Source organism: Bombus vosnesenskii, unplaced genomic scaffold, assembly GCF_011952255.1.
Source record: "Bombus vosnesenskii isolate JDL3184/JDL3185 unplaced genomic scaffold, Bvos_JDL3184-5_v1.1 scf7180000013265, whole genome shotgun sequence".
Classification (NCBI taxonomy): domain Eukaryota; kingdom Metazoa; phylum Arthropoda; class Insecta; order Hymenoptera; family Apidae; genus Bombus; species Bombus vosnesenskii.
In genome coordinates, this window is record NW_022882925.1 from 6,930,722 (window position 1) to 6,951,086 (window position 20,365).

The 20,365-nt window shown below is 39.0% G+C and overlaps 1 pseudogene; it reads right to left on the bottom strand.

Annotated features, from left to right (window-relative positions):
• Positions 1-5,730: 5,730 nt before the first annotated feature.
• On the bottom strand, positions 5,731-7,938 carry LOC117242399 (annotated as a pseudogene).
• Positions 7,939-20,365: the final 12,427 nt, after the last annotated feature.

Consider the following 20,365-nt stretch of genomic DNA (forward strand, 5'->3'; position numbering starts at 1 on the left):
CTTCTTCTGTTAAGTAAAACGTTCATTAGTTGAATAAATATTGGGAAACATCTCACAAATCACTTATTCAGAATAAGCAACGACACAAGCGAGACCAAGAGAGAAAGATTGTTAAAACTCAGACCGTGTTTAAGAAAGGAGACTTTGTTTTAATTCACAACGATCATAAAAGAGATAAGTTGGTCATTGAATGGTTAGGACCCTACAGAATCAACGATGTAAAAACTCCTTATTACATTATTTCTATTGGATATAGGAATTACGTTTTATAAATAAACCCAACCAATTCACGATCGAAAATTACATGGTTGCGCTTCTGAAATCATTAGCTTCTCGAACACTATCAAATATTTATTTGAGATTGATATATTCATTATATTTAAGATTAACGAAATAATTTTTGTACCATTACATGCAAAAAATCAATTCATAACGATTCCTAAAGAAAAAACCAACAGAAATCTCAGTACTTTGTAGCAAATAAACTTCCTCGCAAATTCTTTAAAAACACTCGTTAGACAAAACTCGTCGATAAAACATGTGATCTATTGTACGGAAATAAGAACAAAATATGAAGATTGAACAAAAAAAGTGTAAACATATCCTTTATTTACATTTAAAAATAATTCCATTCTACTACGACCTTAGAGAATCAAGATCAATCTAATCGGGGGGTATGTCACGACCGGCACACTTCAAATCCGATGGACTATGATGGAGATAAAGATGTGGCGGCAATCGGCGACAATGTATATCGCCGAAGTGCCTAATGAGCCATCGATATCTCAGCGGTCCTTCCGCCGAATGTCCTAGAAGAGGGCATGCGTGGCAACGGTCGCGGACGCCTAACAAACGCGTGGATAGTGGAGATATTGAGGGGTGACAAAGGGAAAAGAAACAGATCCGATCGAAAGTCAAATTGTAAGAGCTTCAGTCTTGGAAAGTCACGAGTAGAGTTCAGAAGCAAATCGTAATTAGTTTAAACCAAGTGTTCAAAAATAAATTCTCTTTTTATTCTTTTATATTTTATTTTTCTTTTCATCTTCGATTTCCCTTTTTTTTTTATTTTACGTGACATTCTCGCAGAGAATTTACAATTCATATAATATATGAAATATTTCAATTTTTATTTTAACTTCAGTTCAGAATGTATTAATTATTTTATCGAGTTGTTCAAAACTCTATTTTGCAATATAGATCGAGGAAAAAAATTATTTGAAATACAAGAAACGTTGAAGATATTTGAACTCTCTCTAAAAGTAATGATTTTTTGTTTAATCACATCTGTTTAATCAATCATATATATATATATATATATATGTCGGAGATGAGAACACCGGAGCCTTTGGAATTTTGGATAATCCCGCAACATTGTAACCTAGAGTCTACTATAGCTGTAATTGAACAATTGCAGTTATTCAATCCGATTGTAATTGTTCGAGAGTTGTGATAATGAGCTTGGGCTCGAGGCGACAGTCAGTCGCCGAACGTAGCCGCGGTCACGGGATGAACGCTTTGTCTAACAAAGGTATGGAGTAATTCTATAGCTCTCCTTAAAAGAAATATTTGTGGCGGCACGCGACAGTAAACATTCCAACGGTTTCTGTCCCGTGGCTCGCCACACGCAGACCCTATTCTTCGAGTAAGATGATTGCCAGATGTCGATGCGTCTCCGCAGTACATGTTCAGCTAGCTCGAGGGCCCGTTATAAATCTTAAGATCTAGTCAACTAAAGTCCTCCAAACAGACAAACAGTCTTTGTCCCAACTACGGGAAAATAGGGGAAACCTATTTTTCAACGAGCGGCGTCTCCCATTAGCAACTTTCCCTCGAGGGCGGCTAGCATCTTTTTCTAACCACCGGTATGGAGATTGACCAATTAGCAGCAACGCCAATTTCCCTTACTTTCTGAACGAAAGCTTTTCTCGACGAATCCGATGATCTCGTGTCCTTAGACACACCCCATTATAGTTTTCCTCTGTGGCATCATCGGGACGGGAAAGGCATTCTCTCTCGTGATCTCATCGACAAAAAGAGTAACCCCTTACGACCAGTGAATTTTGTGAGCACATTCATCTATCATCCCGTCGACGCGGATTCATTATTGAATCTAAGATCATTGTCCTTAGTTTCTCGAGTACCTAACTACCACGGTTACTTGTCCGGTTCTATAATAATCGTATTTGCACTAGTCAATGTCTTCTCTATTGCATAACGACAACGTGTAACCCAAACGAATCTTCATTTTGAATAGACATTGCGACCTAGAGCCGCTCCATCGCCGTCCCTACAGACCACGACTAGAAGGAGCGATAGCGCTAGGGGCAATGCCCCCTCCCCCTATAACGCCAATTCAATAGGCAGGAATTGTTAGGACTGGCTTGAACAAGAGGACGCAGGAAGGAGTGCAACAGAAGTTAATTCATAAGAGGTTCCTGGAGCACCCCTGTCATACGTGTAGGATGGTCATCGTGGAGTTTTAGTCCAGCGGAGTGTCCATGAAGAGATTGGTCTTGTTGCGGAAAGAAGGTCGTCCGCTGGACTCGACGTCCGCGTACAGGCCGGTATGCCTGCTCGAAGAGGTGGGCAAATTATTCGAAAGAATAATCGCTGCCCGTCTGGAGGCCCATATGTCGGAGCGGGTGCCCGGATGGCACGACAGCCAATATGGATTTCGCCGAGGCCGCTCGACGGTGGACGCGGTGAGACGGGTGAGGTCCATGGCAGAAGACATGGTTTCCCGAGAAGGGGTGGCATTGGCGGTCTCCTTGGACGTCACGAACGCCTTCAACGCCATTCCCTGGGCCACGATAGTGAAGGCCCTGCAATATTTCGGGATACCGGCATATCTCATTGGGGTCATCCGGGCGTACCTGAGTGACAGGTGGATTATGTACAACGGGAAGAACGGGGAAGAAATAAGACCGGTCGAGCGTGGCATCCCGCAGAGTTCGGTCCTGAGACCCATACTGTGGATCACGGCCTACGACTCCGTCCTTCGATGTCCTATGCCCCAGGGCACAGGCATGGTATGCTATGCCGACGATACCTTGGTCCTGGCGGGGAGACGTTGGAGGAACGAGACCATGAATCTTACGGAGGACGCCATGGCATGCGCGATACACACCATCCAGAGGCTCGGTCTGAGCGTGTCGCCGGCCAAATCCGAGGCACTATGGTTCTTCGAACATCGCCGCAGAGGAACCCCTCGGCCTGAACTATCCGTGACCATCAACGGAGAAGAGGTCCCGGTGAGACGCCAGATGAAGTACCTGAGTCTCACCATCGACAGCCAATGGACGTTCGGACCGCACTTCAAGCTCTTGGTCCCAAGGGTGATAGCCGCAGCCAACGCTTTATGTGGCCTACTACTGAACATCGGCGGAGCAGGATTGGGAGTTCGCCGACTCTACGTGGGAATGGTCCGGTCCCGAGTCCTTTACGGGGCTCGCGCATGGGCCGAAGACCTGATGGCGAGTCGCCGCAGCCTAATCTTGCTGAGGAGGTTGCAGAGGACGACCGCCATCCGCATAGCGAGGGGATATAGGACCATATCCTACGCGTCCGCGACTGTGCTAGCGACGCCCCCGCTCGAGCTGCAGGCCTTTGCGCTCCGACGGGTGTACGAAAAGGCCTGAGGGGCCCGGGCTCGGACGGGCGTATGACGCCGCCGTCCGCCAGCCAGTCCGCCCTAAACGCCCGGGCGCTCTCAGCTGGTCGAGGAAAATGCTGTGCGGCCACGCAGGGCTGTTCACGCTGTGCTTTCCAACTGGGAAGTCTGGCGAGATCGAGGCGGTATCCCGCTGACTTTTAGGATGACGTAGGTGCTCACTGGCCACGGAGTATTCGGCGAGTACTTATTAGGATTCGACGAGAGTTGACCTCCATCTGTCACCACTGCGAGGAAGAGGAGGACACGGCGCAACACACGCTTGAGTTTTGTCCAGCGTGGGCAGAACCGCGGCGCGTCCTACGGCTTGACATCGGCGAGAGATTAGCCCTCGAAGACGTCGTTGAGGCCATGCTCAGGGGGCGCCAGGAGTTCATCGCCGTCCGCTCCTACTGTGAACAAGTGATGCTGGCGAAGGAGCGGGCGGAAAGAAACCGGGAAAGAACGCGCGATTCATCGAGAACGTCGCAACAGAGGGACTCCATACGCCGCAGGGGGCGCGGCGCCGCCGCCGCCACCCTAGGAGCGTCAGACCAGGGAACGTGGCGTTAGAGGGTGTGGTCCCCACTCTAGCTGCCCAACTCAGACAAAACATTGCAAGAGACCCCAGGTGCTCCTCTACCAAAGCGTCAGGAAGACCACCGTGGAGTTTTAGTCGGTAAGAGTCCGACACTACTCTGTTGTTGCCCGCAACGGCAAGTGTCCATGAGGATTTCTCCACGTATAAAAAAGAAAGGCTAGCTGAACATGTACTGCGGAGATGCGTCGACATCTGGTAATCATCTTACCCGAAGAATAGGGTCTGCGCGTGGCTAGCCACGGAACAGAAACCGTTGGAATGTTTACTGTCGAGTGCCGCTATAACTATTTCTCTTTAAGGAGAGCTATACTATTACTCCATACCTCTGTTAGACAAAACGTTCATCCCTTGACCGTGTAACGTAAAATTGACACTTGGAATGTAAAAGAAAAGAAGGCTGAGTCATAACCTAACTATTAATTTTCTTTTATCGAACTTTATTATAAATTTGGCACTTACAAGAATAAAATGACACTGAATCGGAGAAAGGGGCTGTACAAGAACAGGAGCTAGAACAAGAACTGCCCGAGCTGGCTGAAGTCTCGGCTTATATACGTTTTAGTTTGAGGATGTTGAGGGGCTCGGTGTAGGTTATGATGTGGAAAAGTGTTCGAAGGTCGGGGGTCGATATCTTATCTTCGACGTGGACTAAGGTACGTCACAGCCTTGGTGTAGGCTACGATGATAAGGTGGTGATGTGTCCAAAGGGGTCCGAAGCTCGGGGATCGATGTCTTATCTCTGATGTAAGTTGAGATGTGATTGATGTCACATACCCCCCTCCTTAGATTGATTTTGGTCCTCCGAAACCTTAGTATTTCTTCAGTATGGAGCGGTGGAATTGGACTCTGACTGGCTCGACTTGTACTCGTTCTTCTTCGTCGTGGTATATTATGTTTTTGCTATTTCAACCTGTGAAGATTGGCTGGTTAAATTTCAATCATCAAAGATATCATCAAAGATATCCTGAATCACACTTCTTTTGTTAGTTATGCTCACTCTATCTGCTTCACTTATAGATTTATTCTTTCCTTCTGTATTAGCAACATGTACGACAATTTTATTATGAATAATTTTCTTTTCTACATTAATTTTATGGGAACTATCAAAACATTCAGTCTTGCCATTTCCATTTGTTGTTTCTTGTTCTACATTATATTTTGCACCAGTATTTCTACACTTTTCCTTTATGTCCTCTCCTTTAATATCAGTGCCTTCTTTAATACTTACATTTTTTTCTTTAATATCAATGTCATCTGCAGTTTCTAGATCATTAATTACTCCTGAAGTAATAGGAGTTATAGAATCGTTTCCTGTCTTTGTATGATGTAATACTTCCTTATTGTCTTTCTGGCTACAATTTTCAGAAACTTCTTGAGATTTCTCTTTTTTTTCTTACATTGATCATCAATTTGTGGGTCCTTATTTATTATTTCTTCTACTTCATTAATCGCGGCATTCTTTATGCTCTCTGTCTCACTACTTTACTTTCAAATTTTTTATTTAAATCTGTTACATCACATTTATTTACTATTAAAACATCTTGAATTATATTATCTGTACATTCTTGTGACTTATTTTCTTGGTTTTCTGGAATATCCTTCACATTCTTTACAATATCAGTCGTTGATTCTGATATTAATGAAGAAGATACATCTACTTTTATGATTCTTTTATGATTTTACTTTATTAATGTCACTGTGCACTTCATCTAATTGTTCCATGGTAAAATATCAAGATTGTTACAGTTACTTAAGAAGTCATGGATTGTTCATTTAAATATTTACCGCACTTTTCCATCAATATAAGCCATTATGGCAGTTTGACATTCTACAGAACACCAATGCTGTATCAGTTTATATTTTTCTTCATCATGAAGTTTTATTATATCACCTAATTCTTCCTGATGTTTTTTCTCTTTTCTTTTTTTTCAAAATAAGAGCGTGTTTTCTATGTGAATCTTCTAATTCTTGGTACGCTTCGCGTAAGCGATTATTAACACCTTTGGAAAGTTTTTGAACGTTTTCCAGTTCTTTTCTAAGAAAATTATTTTGTTCGTCCATATCATTTACTTTACCTTCAATTTCTACCCTACGCAATATTTCAAATTCATTTTCATTAACAAGAATCATTTTTTTCTTTTTCAAAATCGAGTTTCAATTTATTAGTTTCTTCTTCGTATTTATATCTAAGATCAACCACTTTTTCGAAACATTTTCAACAACTTTTTCATATTCACCCTTTAGTTCGTTTAATTCACATTGAAGAGCAGATAGCTGTCCTTGCAATTCAAGGACTACATTTTGTTGCTTTTGCAACTTTAGCTCCAACTTGTCACGTTCCTCCATTAAATTACTAACACATGAATTAAGTTTGGCCTTTCCTTGTTCCAGCAAGCCAACTTATGTGATTTATGTTATCTCTTCTAATTTTATTGTTAGTTCTTCAATTTGTATTTCACGAGATTGATCTCTTTTCTCGTTTATGTGTTTTTTATCTGCCAATTCATATTCTAACGCTGCTATTCTTTTCGAGAAGTGCGCGATACGATTTCTAAGATCACCTTCCATAGCTTTTTTTGCTTTAATTTCGCGTTCTTACTTCTCTGGAACTTCCAAAAGCTGAGAACGAAGGCGCTTCACTTCGGTTTGATGCTTTTCGTCGTAACCATATAAAATTTCTTGTTGTAAATTATTTCTATGTCCTTTTGGTGTTGCTCCTTTACTTCTGTTTGCTTTTTTTTTATGTAACTCGTCGAGTTACAATTCTAATTTCTGCACTTCCTCCTTCATGTCCTCGATGTGCTTCTCGAGCTCTTGTGTCGTCCTGTCTTTGTTGGAACATTCTACTTGAAAATCAGCGAGTTAATGCTCGAGATCGTAATTCAATTTTTGGTTGTTGGCAGTAATAAGCCCACGTGACTTCACTTTTGAACTTGATCTTGTTTTGTCTCGATTGTGTTTTCGTGGTGCTTGTGGTGTTCTAAAAGTAATCGCCACATTGCTTGCATTTTTGCATTGCACATTGATACATTGCACTCTGCACTAGCAATGCTTTTGGTATCATGAAATCTCTCTAACTTTTCAGTAACAAAACCTTTTATTTTATTATCTAATTTTGGATAATGCGCCCTGGTGGAGGTACATTACGTGTTCTCTTTTCCTTTACTATGCACACGTTTTCCTTCTGCTCTCAATTTTTCTATCATCTTGTGCTATTGTTCTATTGCCTCATCTTCGCATATAAATCCTGTTCGAGTTGATTGATTTTATCTTTCAGTTGAAATACATGTTTAATTCTTTGTCTGTGATCATGATGAACCACCTCAGCGTATTTTTTTTATGGATTTCTTGATAATCTTTTAGAAGTTGCTCGTTATATTTGGAAAGCTTTTTCACTTCATCTTCAGCTGTTTCTCGACGAGATTTTTCTTCTTCAAGTTTTTCTGCAATCGTTTTTTCTAAACTTCTCCATTTATTCTGTTCTTCTTCGAGTAATTCATTACGTTTCGGTATCTGGCTATCCCTTTCTTTAGAAACATTTAATTTTATCAGAAAGTTCTCCTATTTTCAAACTTGCTTCATTTAAGGTAACTTTATGAATTTCCGATTGATGCTCTAACATTTGATTTAAGTCTTCTATTGCTGTTTCACGTTCTTTCAGCTGTTCATTAAATTTGTTGTTTAGCATATCCACTCGAGAAATTTCGAGTTCTTGAGCATCGTTTCTTTTTCAGAAATTTGGCTTATTTTCTCTTGTCTGCTGCTACATGTTGCTGTTATTTTATCAACTTCTTTCAACATAGGTGCATGTTCTCTTTTTTTCTTTTTCTTTTTTTTCAGCAACATATAATTGACCGTATCTTTAGATTTTACTTTTTAAACTGTTTGTTCTTCATCTAAATTTATTAGTCTTCAGCTTCCATTCTTGCCTGTTTTGTTACTAATTCTAACATATGAGCTGCGCGTCCTTGTGCTGAGTAAGTTTTTTTAATCTTATCTGACGTTTGATATTACCTTTAGGTGATGATAACTCAAGCAGGGATTTAAACACTGATCCATCATTTTCTTTTTGCACTTCATAAATTATTTTCAATAATAGGAGTTGAAATCTTTGGTTCATTATTACTGATTTTATTGGTTTCCTCAAATTCCTTGATATTATCTTTAGAGACTTCGACATTGTCGTTATCACAATCATTTGAAACAATTTTAGCTACTTCCTCATCTTCAGCATCCTCAGTATTTCACAGCATAGCATTTCATCAAAGGAGAAATATCGTCCACTTTATTAATTTTAATAAAACATTGTTTTCCATTGCAATTTTTTTTTAATTACGTAATTTTTATACTTATTTGATTAATTTAATTTATGCAAATGTGTCGTACACCAGATATACCGTTCTTAACAAATTGTCACATTTACTACACTTCGAGTTACCTCTAATATTCTGAATGAGTCGCATGATTGATCAATAAGCTATGAATGATTATACAAATTCAGTTTTCCCTCATCTTATCTGAATATTATAACAAATACTTTACATTGAATATTTTATTAAGTACTGCAAGTTTTTCATAAACGCTTCAAAATCCACAGTCTATTGATCAATTCCTCTATCCTTTCTCTTTCTCCTCACTAAAATAGATAAATTCTTAATGCAGTTTATGGAGTTTTTTTTCATAAAGTAAATCACATTTATCATCTGATATATTTTTTGAAGTAATTTCTGTCTGTACATTTTCTTCTTTTCCCCTATTTCCTTTTCTCCTTCTAATAAATTCTTTTTATTCTGTAAAATAGTTTTTGTATCTTCAATTTTGTTAAGTGCAATTCTTATTTTTAATAACTTACTTTTATTAGATAATACTTGTGAATCTTCTACTACATCTTCCATATCATTTTGAGTGTGGCTTCTACCTTCAGTAAATTTAATATTTTGAACAGTATCATTAATTTCAATAGCTCTTTCGGTATCAAGTAAATCGCATTTATTATTTAATATATTTTTTGAATTGATTTCTGTCTCTGCAGTTTCTTCTTTTGTATTTTCTTCGACTTTTCTTTGTTCTTCTAATCCACTCTTTTCATTTTGTAAGATCTTTCTTGTATCTTCATCTTTTTTAACTTCAACTTTATCCGATCTCTTAGGTTTGCCTCTATGTTTCGCTTCTCTCTTTGCAATATTAGCACCTTTGTTTTCTTCTGGTTTTTTTTTCTCATCACAACTCTTCGATCGCTGACTACGTGATGAGGGACTATCAAATACCATATTTATACGTAAACGAGATATTTTATTCCTAGTATGTTGGCTTAAATTCGCTTCATCATTTGCTATTACAGTCGTTACTGCATTATCATTTTCTACAGATTTACACCTATCACTAGCTGTGTCCGTTAAAAGAACATCCCTTCATTGACGCGCATCAGTTGTTTCGCTTTCACTATCTGATATTGATTTTTGTTTAATACCTCTTTTTTCTTCTTTGATCAATTTATTTTCTAAATTTTCCGATGCTTTTTGTTTATTAATTATTTCAGACTTGTCTTCGATTAATTTCGTCTTTAAAGCGCTTCGCAAAATTTTATTTGTATTTGACTGTCTTGGTTGATTGTAAACAATTTCTTCAAATTTTTTTACATTATAACTATTGTGCTGTTTACCACTATATAACATAGATGGAGATAGACTTTTGTCATCTTTATTTTCTAAAGACTTCTCTTGTGTATTAGCATCTAAATCTCTCGACATAAAATCTGCTGAAGTTTTTGGTTTTGCACTGTCACAAGCATTTCTCGCTGTCATCATTTGATCTTCTTCTATAAGCAAATTTTAATTACTGTAAGCATTATCTTTTGCTTTTTGTACGGATTCTAATGATATATTTTGTTCAACGTTGTCTGCTGATTTTGTATCATTTTCAGCAGTTGATTTATTAACTGCTTCTAATTCCTTCATTTCAATTTTGTTTTCTTTATTTGCATCATCGTCCAAAATATTTCTTATTGAAATATTATCCTTCTTGTTATGATCTTTCTCTGCTTCTCCTAAACTTTTACTTCTTTTTATCAAACCATTCTGGTAAATTTTGAGCATCTTGTGACGAAGATTGTGACAAATCATTATACAATGTTGCAATATCTTCTTTCCTTCGTTTCGAAGACTCTTTCTGGTGTTCTGTCAAGCTATTGGCGTCAAACATTAAGTCTGTTTTAATGAAAATATAATCCTGTGAATCGATGTCAATTGATACTTTCTTTTCATAAGAATTTTCTATATTAGACTGCAATTCCTTTGAAAATTCTTTCAAAACCATCTCTTCGTTTTCTACAGTAACGTCTTTTTTCTCCAAGCTTTTGTTCAAATTAAACTATCCTAACAGCTCCCACTAGTTGCTTCTTTAATAGTTTCTTGACTTCCAATTCCTAACTTCATTTCGGCAATTGTTTTTCTTAGTAGTTCGATTTCTTTATCGAGGAGTTGACTCTCTTCGCTTGCTTGTTTGGTCATAGTGTCTATGCGTATTTATGTTTGCGCGTTTTCCTCTCGTAGTTTGTTTAGCATTTTGATAATTTGTCTCAGTTCGTCTCTACCTGTGCATGCTTTATCTTTCGACATCATTCTAAATATTTCTAACTCTTCGTCTGAGTCTTGTTCAAAGCTAGATCGTCTGTCTCCATATGTAGAAAATGAATTTAGCGTTTACCTTGATTTGTTAGTTTCCGTAGATGATCCAGTTCCAAAGGCCTTCTGGGTTCGTGGATTGGGAATTCGTCGTCGAGGATGACCGTAGTCCAAGTTAGTCCTTCCCGTAGGTATGAATGTTCTTGTTTTCCAAACGAAGCGATGTTCCACAATCCTGGGATTTAGCGTCCGTAGATGCTTTATGCTTTATGGGTGTTTCCTCCGGATTCGTTGATAGTTACTTCGTTGTTGCGGATAACTGTAGTTCCAAATAATTCTATCTTCCGTAGATGATGAATGTCTATTGGTTTCCAAACAAACAATTTTCACTATCCTGGCAGGATCGCCAAAATGTAACATAAAATTGACACTTGGATTGCAAAAGAAAAGAAGGCTGAGTCGTAACCTAACTATTAATTTTCTTTTATCGAACTGTATCATAAATTTAACACTAGAAAGAATAGAATGACACTGAACCGGAGAAAGGGGCTGTACAACTGCCAGAGCTGGCTGAAGTCTCGGCTTATATGCGTTTTGGTTTGAGAATGTTGAGGGGCTCGGTGTAGGTAATGATGTGGAAAAGTGTCCGAAGGTCGAGGGTCGAGGGTCGATATCCTATCTTCGATGTGGAGTAAGGAGCGTCACAGCCTTGGTGTAGGCTATGATGATAAGGTGGTGATGTGTTCAAAGGAGTCCGAAGCTCAGGGGTCGATGTCTTATCTCTTATGTAGGTTAAGATGTGATTGATGTCACAACCGCGGCTACATTCGGCGACTGGTTGTCACTTCGAGCCCAAGCTCACTATCACAAATCTCGAACAAATACAATCGGATTGAGTGACGACAATTGGAATTAATTGTAATTAAGCAATTACGGCTATGGTAGAATCTAGAATAAAGTGTTAAGGGATTTTCCCAAAATTCCAAAGGGAAGGTTTTGGTGTCTTTTCATCTCCGACATATATATATGTCAGATTTACATTAGCATTAGGTTTAGGGGCGTGAAACGAATCTTCGTTTGGATTACACGTCGTCGTTATGCAATAGAGAAGACATTGGCTAGTGCAAATACGATTATCATAGAACCGGACAAGTAACCGTGGTAATTAGATACTTGAGAAACTAATGACAATGATCCTAGGTTCAATAACGAATCCGCGGTCGACGGGATGATAGATGTACATGCTCACAAAATCTAAGTCGGACTCTTTGTTAATAAAACACGTAATATTCACTGATCGTAAGGTGTTACTCTATTCGTCGAGGGGATCGCAAGAAAGAATGAGTTTCCGTCCCGATGATGCCACAGAGGAAAACTATAATGGGGTGTGTCTAAGGACACGAGATCATCGGATTCGTCGAGAAAAGCCTTCGTTCAGAAAGTAAGGGAAATTGGCGTTGCCGCTAATTGGTCAATCTCCATACCGGTGGTTAGAAAAAGATGCTAGCCGCCCTCGAGGGAAAGTTGCTAGTGGGAGACGCCGTTCGTTGAAAAATAGGTCTCCCCTATCTTCCCGTAGTTGGGACAAAAACTGTTTGTCTGTTTGAAGGACTTTAGTTAACTAAATCTTAAGATTTATAACGGGCCCTCAGGCTAGCTGAACATGTACTGTGGAGACGCATCGACATCTGGCAATCATCTTACTCGAAGAATAAGCTCCGCGTGTGACGAGCCACGGGACAGAAACCGTTGGAATGTTTACTGTCGCGTGCTACCACAAATATTTCTTTTAAGGAGAGCTATAGAATTACTCCATACCTTTGTTAGACAAAGCGTTCATCCCTTGACCGCAGCTACGTTCGGCAACTGATTGTCGCCTCGAGCCCAAGCACATTATCACAAATCTCGAACAATTACAATCGGATTGAATAACTACAATTGTTTAATTACAGCTATAGTAGACTCTAGGTTACAATGTTGCGGGATTATCCAAAATTCCAAAGGCTCCGGTATTCTTTCCGACATATACAATATATATACAATATATATAAAGGCTCCAACATATACAATTGTATGTATATTGAAATTCAGTATACGATTTTGTTAAATTCAATTATTATTATCTAAAGAGTTGATATTAATTTGATAGTATAAAATTTGATTAGGAAGTAAAAAGAACATTAATAGTCGAAATACTTTCGTGTGCTATTATACGTAGTTCGATAGTTTACATTTCACGGGGTCCCGTGTTGCACCCGCGCTGGTTTCGTTCCTGTTTCCGATATATACATACGATATATATATACATATATATATATACATACGATATATACGTCAGTGATTCGCGTGACGCGAGCTAACCTTCAACGTTTGTTTTTCTCCATTTATGTGTTGTGTGTTGGTTTGAATGAAAATGTCACGAATGTTGCAACAAAAACCACGGTAAACAGAAGAAGAATACGGGAGTAAAAGAAATTCCAGACTGCAGCAGAATGCCCCATTGTCCAACAGGGTTTCGTTCCATGGTATTTCAACGAGGTAAGCCGCCTCTTTCCAACCAATTAATTTGCGTCCAACACCATTTTAATTTCCTATACTCGGAGAAAATATCGTTCTTTTGTATTTTCTAACTCTGTTCTATATATAAATTTGCCACGATGGGTCGTTTCTACAGATTAACATATCTTATAAAAGCGTTGCGTGAAATGTTTGCACTAATTTCATAGAGGAACGTAGTTGGTACTTTACGGGCCCCATGTTGTATGCTTGTTACATGAACTTTCCAAATATCTTACAGTGAAATGGTTGGATTACTTATTAGAATAAGTAACACAACATTGTTTTTGATTTATTGTTAATGAATTTATAGAAGCAGATTGTTGGACATATATACACTATCACTCAAAAGTATCCCAACATTTGATTACAATCAAATTGATAGTATGTACCGATACATAATGATTACGATCTGTATTATTATCTTATTCCTATGATGTGGTTTTAACAAAGGTCGTAACAAAACGGTCAGAAAATATTCTTTATTCCCAGACTCTGTAGCCTCTAAGAAACGAATTACATAAACAAGTTTCTTCCATACTTATACAAAGACTAGTATTATATTAATTCAAGCAGTAACGTTTAGGAAATTTTAATAAAAATCGGGTACATATATTAATACCAATGGTATGTATATTAATTTCTTGCACTTGTAAAAAATAAATTTGAATTAATATATCTTATAACACTTTATTTTAGAAAATGATCCTAATTTTCCTGATCCTAACTTTTCGACACTTTGATGCTCCCTATTTTTTAAATTGTCCAACGTTTTAGCATTTTATACATAACCACTTGATATCTTTGATCCTTGAACTGTTTCATCAGCTACGATTCTCCGATACCCTGAGTTCTCGCTTTTCACTTCTGAGCTTTTACCTTAATTTCGATACTTGAAAATCTTGACTTTTATCTTTTTAACAGCTTTGGCTCGATCTTCTGCTATTTCAACATCGATTTTAATTCGAAATCTTCTTCTAGGCCGTTTTAATTTGACTTTACTTTGTCTTGTTTATTCCAAATTTTTACGCAAACATACAAACTCTGCTTTCTTTTCCGTTGCGATCATAAAGAACCATATACTTCTTAATTAATTTTTTGCAAAGATGAAGTAAGATGAAACATATAAACAAATGGACACGCGAGTTCCAACTTATGCATTATTATAAACAGTTAACCAACAAAATCTCATTTTACAAAGTTTGTTTCCGAGTTCTAGTTACCCTAACAAACCGTTAGACCGAATTCCTCGATACTGACTATTCGATTTCAACCATCTACTCTCCATTTCCTGTTATTTCACGGTGTTGTTTCTCAATAAATACACAATACCGACCAGCTTCGTCTCTGTAATTCAAAATACATTTTCTTTCAGGAGAAGGGGGGAAAAGCATCAGTTCACGGATCGATAATTTCTATTAAAGGCCGTGACCAGGTTGGTGGATTTAAAGAAACCTTATCTCCGCTGGCCATCCTTTCCAGTGATTTATAATAATTAAGCGTGCCACGATCGTATTTATAGTCGCGTTTTCGCGGCTGTTTCGATGGTTTCTGCGATACTAACAATCGATTGCTTCCGAGTAATCACTGAATTTCAGGGAAATAATTAGCATGCATAATTTTAAAAAAAGTTTAGAAAAGTCATTTGCTTGTATTTGTAATAACGTGAAAATCCACCCTGAACAACGAATTGGAAATTACTATCTTTTTGTGGCATCGTCAAACTATGATGCGAAATTATCGAAATACGTAACGATAAATCGTATCTCATTATAGTGCTTCAAGATTGTTTATAAAAAGATACACGAGAGAATTATAATATGGTTAAAAATGTTCATTATATTTTAGTTACAAAATCACCGCACATCAGAGATAATTCCGCTGAAAGATATTTTAAAGTACCAACTTCAAGTATCGTTCTTGTTTCTCTCTGCTCATTCTATGTTCATCCATATTTCGCGAATTTTCTTATGTTACACGGGTTTCGGACCAAACACCTCGAAATCCTCGGTTGCTCAGTTATTCCGTAGTCGTCCACGAAACTCCAAATTAAAACGGTTTCAAAGCATTGAACAACAGTTGGCGTGTCACTGTCTATTCCGTACAACGTATTTCCGCGTATCGTTGCCTCCGTCAAACGTTCGCGCCGCGAAAATTACACATAATGACTTTCGCGCAATCATAACTGCTTTCCTCGCCGTCTCACCGCTTCTTGCAATTTTCGCGACGCGATTCGACGAATGTCGCTGCAACCTTCTTTTTAGAAACAAGCGTCGGAGTTGTGAATTTTCTTTGACGCGTTTCTTCAATTATTTAAGAGACGCTGATATTTGTCGGGTGGAATCTGTAGTCATTTTTCATATTAAAATTTAGGATACAGTCAATATTGATTGTCCTTGCAATCGAGATTGGTTCTAATGATTCAATGTTAATTTCCAATTGCCGTAATGGCGAGATGGATTACTCTATGTTTTACTCCAAACAGGCGGTCACTGGTTTGTGATTTGATATACATTGTATTACGATAATTTAACGAAATCTTGAAATTACGTGAAAACTTTCTTAAGTTGCTTCGCGATGTAATCAGGCAATCGCGTTACGTTAACTGCCTTTTATAATAATTTGAGGAGAGTTGAACACGTCTTGAGAAATTCAGTAATCACGATAATATCGTTGCGACTGTCTCAATTTACTGAAACAATGGAATTTTCATTCTGAATTCATCATTAACAGGGATATTATATGTATTTTCGCGGGTGAACCCGGGGAAATTTCATTTAAGCCCCGAATATTCGAAATATCCTACGATGATGTAGAAATTTTAAACGCGTAGACACGAACAAGGTAAAGAAAAAGAGGGTAGTTAACTAATTAAAATTTCTCATATTGTAAGAGCTGTAAAACAGCGTAATAACTCTGTCAGAGATTTGTTTCCTAAAATGCTGATGATCGCAACGACTCGCGACGTAAATAAATTCGCCAGTGGATTATATTTTCGAGTTTTATTCCGTGTAATTAAGCCAACCTCTCAAAAAATGAGCACGCGAGTTAATTAAGGAAGTCGCGCGAAGGCATAAGAAGGCGGTGGCGTTAGTTAAAAGAATCGCAGACACGTTTCAGTCTTATGACGAACCTGATTGCCTGTCTTAACAGTCAGCAGGAACAATGCAGGAGTAACAAAAGCCTGGTCAACGTCTTTCTCATAAATCGCCGTTTCAAACTCGCTCATACGGAAACGAGAAAATCAGAAATGTTTTATTAGGGGTCACTGCAACTATCGTAATGCTTTGCTCCTTTAAATCAACCGTGAAATTTCTTCACAATTAACTCAGTTAGAGTTACAAGTAATGTGTGCGTTTCAGGGCTCGACCTTTTGGTCGACCGCACCATTTACCCCGAATAAGAACTCGTACTGACTTCGCTGGCTTCTAGGTGTTCGTTTTCATTCTCGTCTACTCTTTTACGCTCTCCACCTGGGAAACCACGCGCATAGATGGGCGGCGCGCGACTTGGAAAAACCCTACCCTCCCCTTGCGGCTCATTGGACAAGTTGAACCTACCCTTTCGGGCAGCAGCTCGCTTAGCCGACTATGCATGCATCGTGTCGCGTCGTTACCAGCAGGGGTCACGAGGAGGCGGAGCTGCCAGCATATAGCTCGGTTCCAGCAGGTTGACTCTCCAGCCGATTATCCCTGCACCGTCTCGGCACCTATTTGTTGGATACCCATGGTCGCAGATTTCATCTCCGGCTCACACGTTTTGTGTTTTGCACAATTAATCTTTGACGTCTTTGAGTAATTATTCTTAATAATAAAAATGCTCGATTTAAATACTTGAAAAATAAATGAGAAGGCCTTTGTATAAATGCGTTAAACGCAATAATTTCAACTTCTCGTAATTGTTAATTTAATAATTTCGACAAAACGAACGCGGCTCGTTATTTCCTCGAACATCGATGGTTTCTTAATATCCAACGATCCACTCAAGGAGGATAGAATTCAAATAACAAGTTCACTTTGTTGCATTTTGGACGTTACTTGGCGCGTGAATTGGAATGTCCCGTGTCGTACGTTGGAAATGCGAAGATCAAATTACGTTCTTCCTGTCACGTAAACTTGAGGATTGGATGATGAAATAAAATAGCTGAGTCGTAACACAACTATTTATTTTGTTTTAATTAAACTTCATTATGAATTAACATAAATCACAATTCACTCCAATCACGTTATGTAAAACTTTAGTTACACTGATACGTTGAGTACGCAGCTGTTATAAGGGTAGAGACCGGTAAAAATATGTTGACTATTCTAAGTGTTGAGGTTATTCGATGTGTAAACAGAGAAAACACGTAGATAAATTGTAAGGCAGAAAATATATTTAAATAGAAGTGTAATAAGTAAGAATACAATTTGAGCTGGTCCAGATCCGCACGCTAGCTGTGTTACCCAATAACTGAAAACCCCGAAGCCAATGTCGCCTGTCTACTGTTTATGGCCTGACATCGTCGCAATCTTTTGTCTACGCGCTGTCAATGGCTTCAGTGCTCGAGAAAACTAAAAAGACCAGATGTAGAGTTTTCTTAGAAGTGGTAACCACTTCAACACTAAGGATACAGAATAAGTGTGTTTTACTGACGATACTGTGTCTGAGGAAAGCTAGGGGTAGGTGTGTCTAAGGACACGGGACTATCGAATTTGTTAATGACAATTTTGGTTAAGGAAGTGAAGGCAGTAGACACCGTCTCCGATTGGATAATAAGACGGTTGGTGGACCAGGAGGGGTTTCAGCCGCCCTCGTGAGAAAGTTGCTAACGGAACATACCAGACGTGAGGAAAACCAACTTTCAATGTTAACCCGTAGTAGACAATAAACGTAAAAGGAAATCTAAGACAAGAGATACTCGCTTTGTCTGAAGGACCTTTTTTTTTTTTTTTTTTTATTTATTTGTTGAAATTACAATCAATTCTCGCGTTGAGAATTTTCAGTAATTTTTCTGGCGTGGCGCAGTGACATGGCTGTTTATTTACAATAAGTTAATACTTATTATAGATAGGTATAATTTATAAGTATTATAAGTAAGTGCATATGCTTAATTTGGATAATTAAATGAATCTGACGTTTAGGTCTAGCGGGTAGTGCCTCTTCAGCCTGCGAGTCTGGTCCGTCGTATCGAGTAGTCCAGTGATTAGGGGGTTTCGGTGTTTGTTGATTCTTTTGCTGTATCTGTCGCTATATTTTGCTATTTCCTCTTTGACGGTGGGTATCTTGAGGTCGCGGTGTATTGTTTCATTGGTTACATACCAAGGTGCGTCAATTAGGGATCTTAGCGTTTTCGATTGAAAGCGTTGGAGTATTTCAATGTTGGAGTTACTTGCTGTTCCCCATAGTTGGATTCCGTAGGTCCAGACAGGTTTTATTACGGTCTTGTAGAGGGTAATTTTATTCTGTATATTTAGTTTGGAGCGTCGGCCCGTGAGCCAATAGAGTTTTTTTAGTTTGTCCTTTAGTTGCTTCCTTTTATCTGAGATGTGTGTCTTCCACGTTAGTCTCCTGTCCAGGGTCATGCCCAGGTATCGGACTGTGTCCCTGCTAGGAACTGTTGCATTGTTGATGGTGACCTGGGGGCAGGTTTGTTTTCGGAGCGTGAAGGTTACATGTGAGGATTTCTTTTCGTTGACTTTGAAGCCCCATTTGTGAAACCACTTTTCCATGGAGTCGAGACTTCGCTGGAGAGTGGATGAGGCTATTACCGGGTCTGCGTGGGAAGCTAATAGCGCTGTGTCGTCTGCAAATGTCGCTATTGTTATATCATTTGATATAGGTAGGTCGGCAGTGTAGATGGAGTACAGTAGAGGTCCGAGGACACTACCTTGGGGTATGCCGGCTTCTATTGGGAATGTTGCGGAAGTGGCGTCTAGGTATTTAACCATGAATTGCCTATTGGTTAGGTAAGATTTTAGGATGGAGTAGTAGGGGTGGGGTAGGATCTTTTTAAGTTTGTATAGTAGCCTGAAGGACCTTAACTATGAAATTCCAAGACCCCTGGTGGGTACTGAAGACTATTTTAGGGTACATGCCAAGGATGTGTAGACATCTGGATGCCATCCTGCCCGCGGCGTGTGGCCTGGTCTCTGATGTGAATTGACGTTACATTCCCGTAATTGGACAAATTGTGAATGTAAACAACTAAATAAAAAAAAATCATTCCCGTGGTCTTCAAATTCTGTCATTCTGAAATTTGATCTTTGCGCGCTTGGAAATTAGCATTCAAATAAGTAACGAAGCCGTGTTTTCTTTAGCGGCATTGATATACTACATCGATTATATTACATGTTATGGTTTGCCTATACGTTATTTCCAGTCGTCTCGATGTTTCTCGTGTGAAGCGTTTCGTTGAACGGGCCCTGCAATAACGGCTCGTAACTCAGTCCTCCTGAACGGGTTCGAGAGCTCGAGCTCGTGCTTGTGACGTACGTGCCACGAAATATTATACGTATAAACGATACCGGTACATCGCTTGGTCCTGTTCTCCACTTTTACGGGCTGTTGGTGCTGCTTCTCCTCGTGCCACTTTATAGCCCAGTTCGAGCTCTATGAGCTTCGGGTCGACATGAAAATCTCGTTGTAACCTACAGGTTCGAATAAGGCTGATAGGTTTTGATGTATGTGGTGGTTGGGTATTGTTATTTGTTTGAAGTTCGCTTACCTGAGAAATAGTGAAAGTGGATTTCTTCCAAAATAAAAAAGAAAGCGATGTAGATGGAAACGTGGGTGAAATTTGAAATCACTTCTCGAAAATGTCGCGCTCGAAATAATTCGAAAATTTCGACGAAACTTTCCTGCAATTCCTCCTCTTCTTCCAAATTCATCCGCCTTTTGTCCAGACTCCACTACGAATCATCACTACACATCATTCAGGAAGCATTTAATAATTCG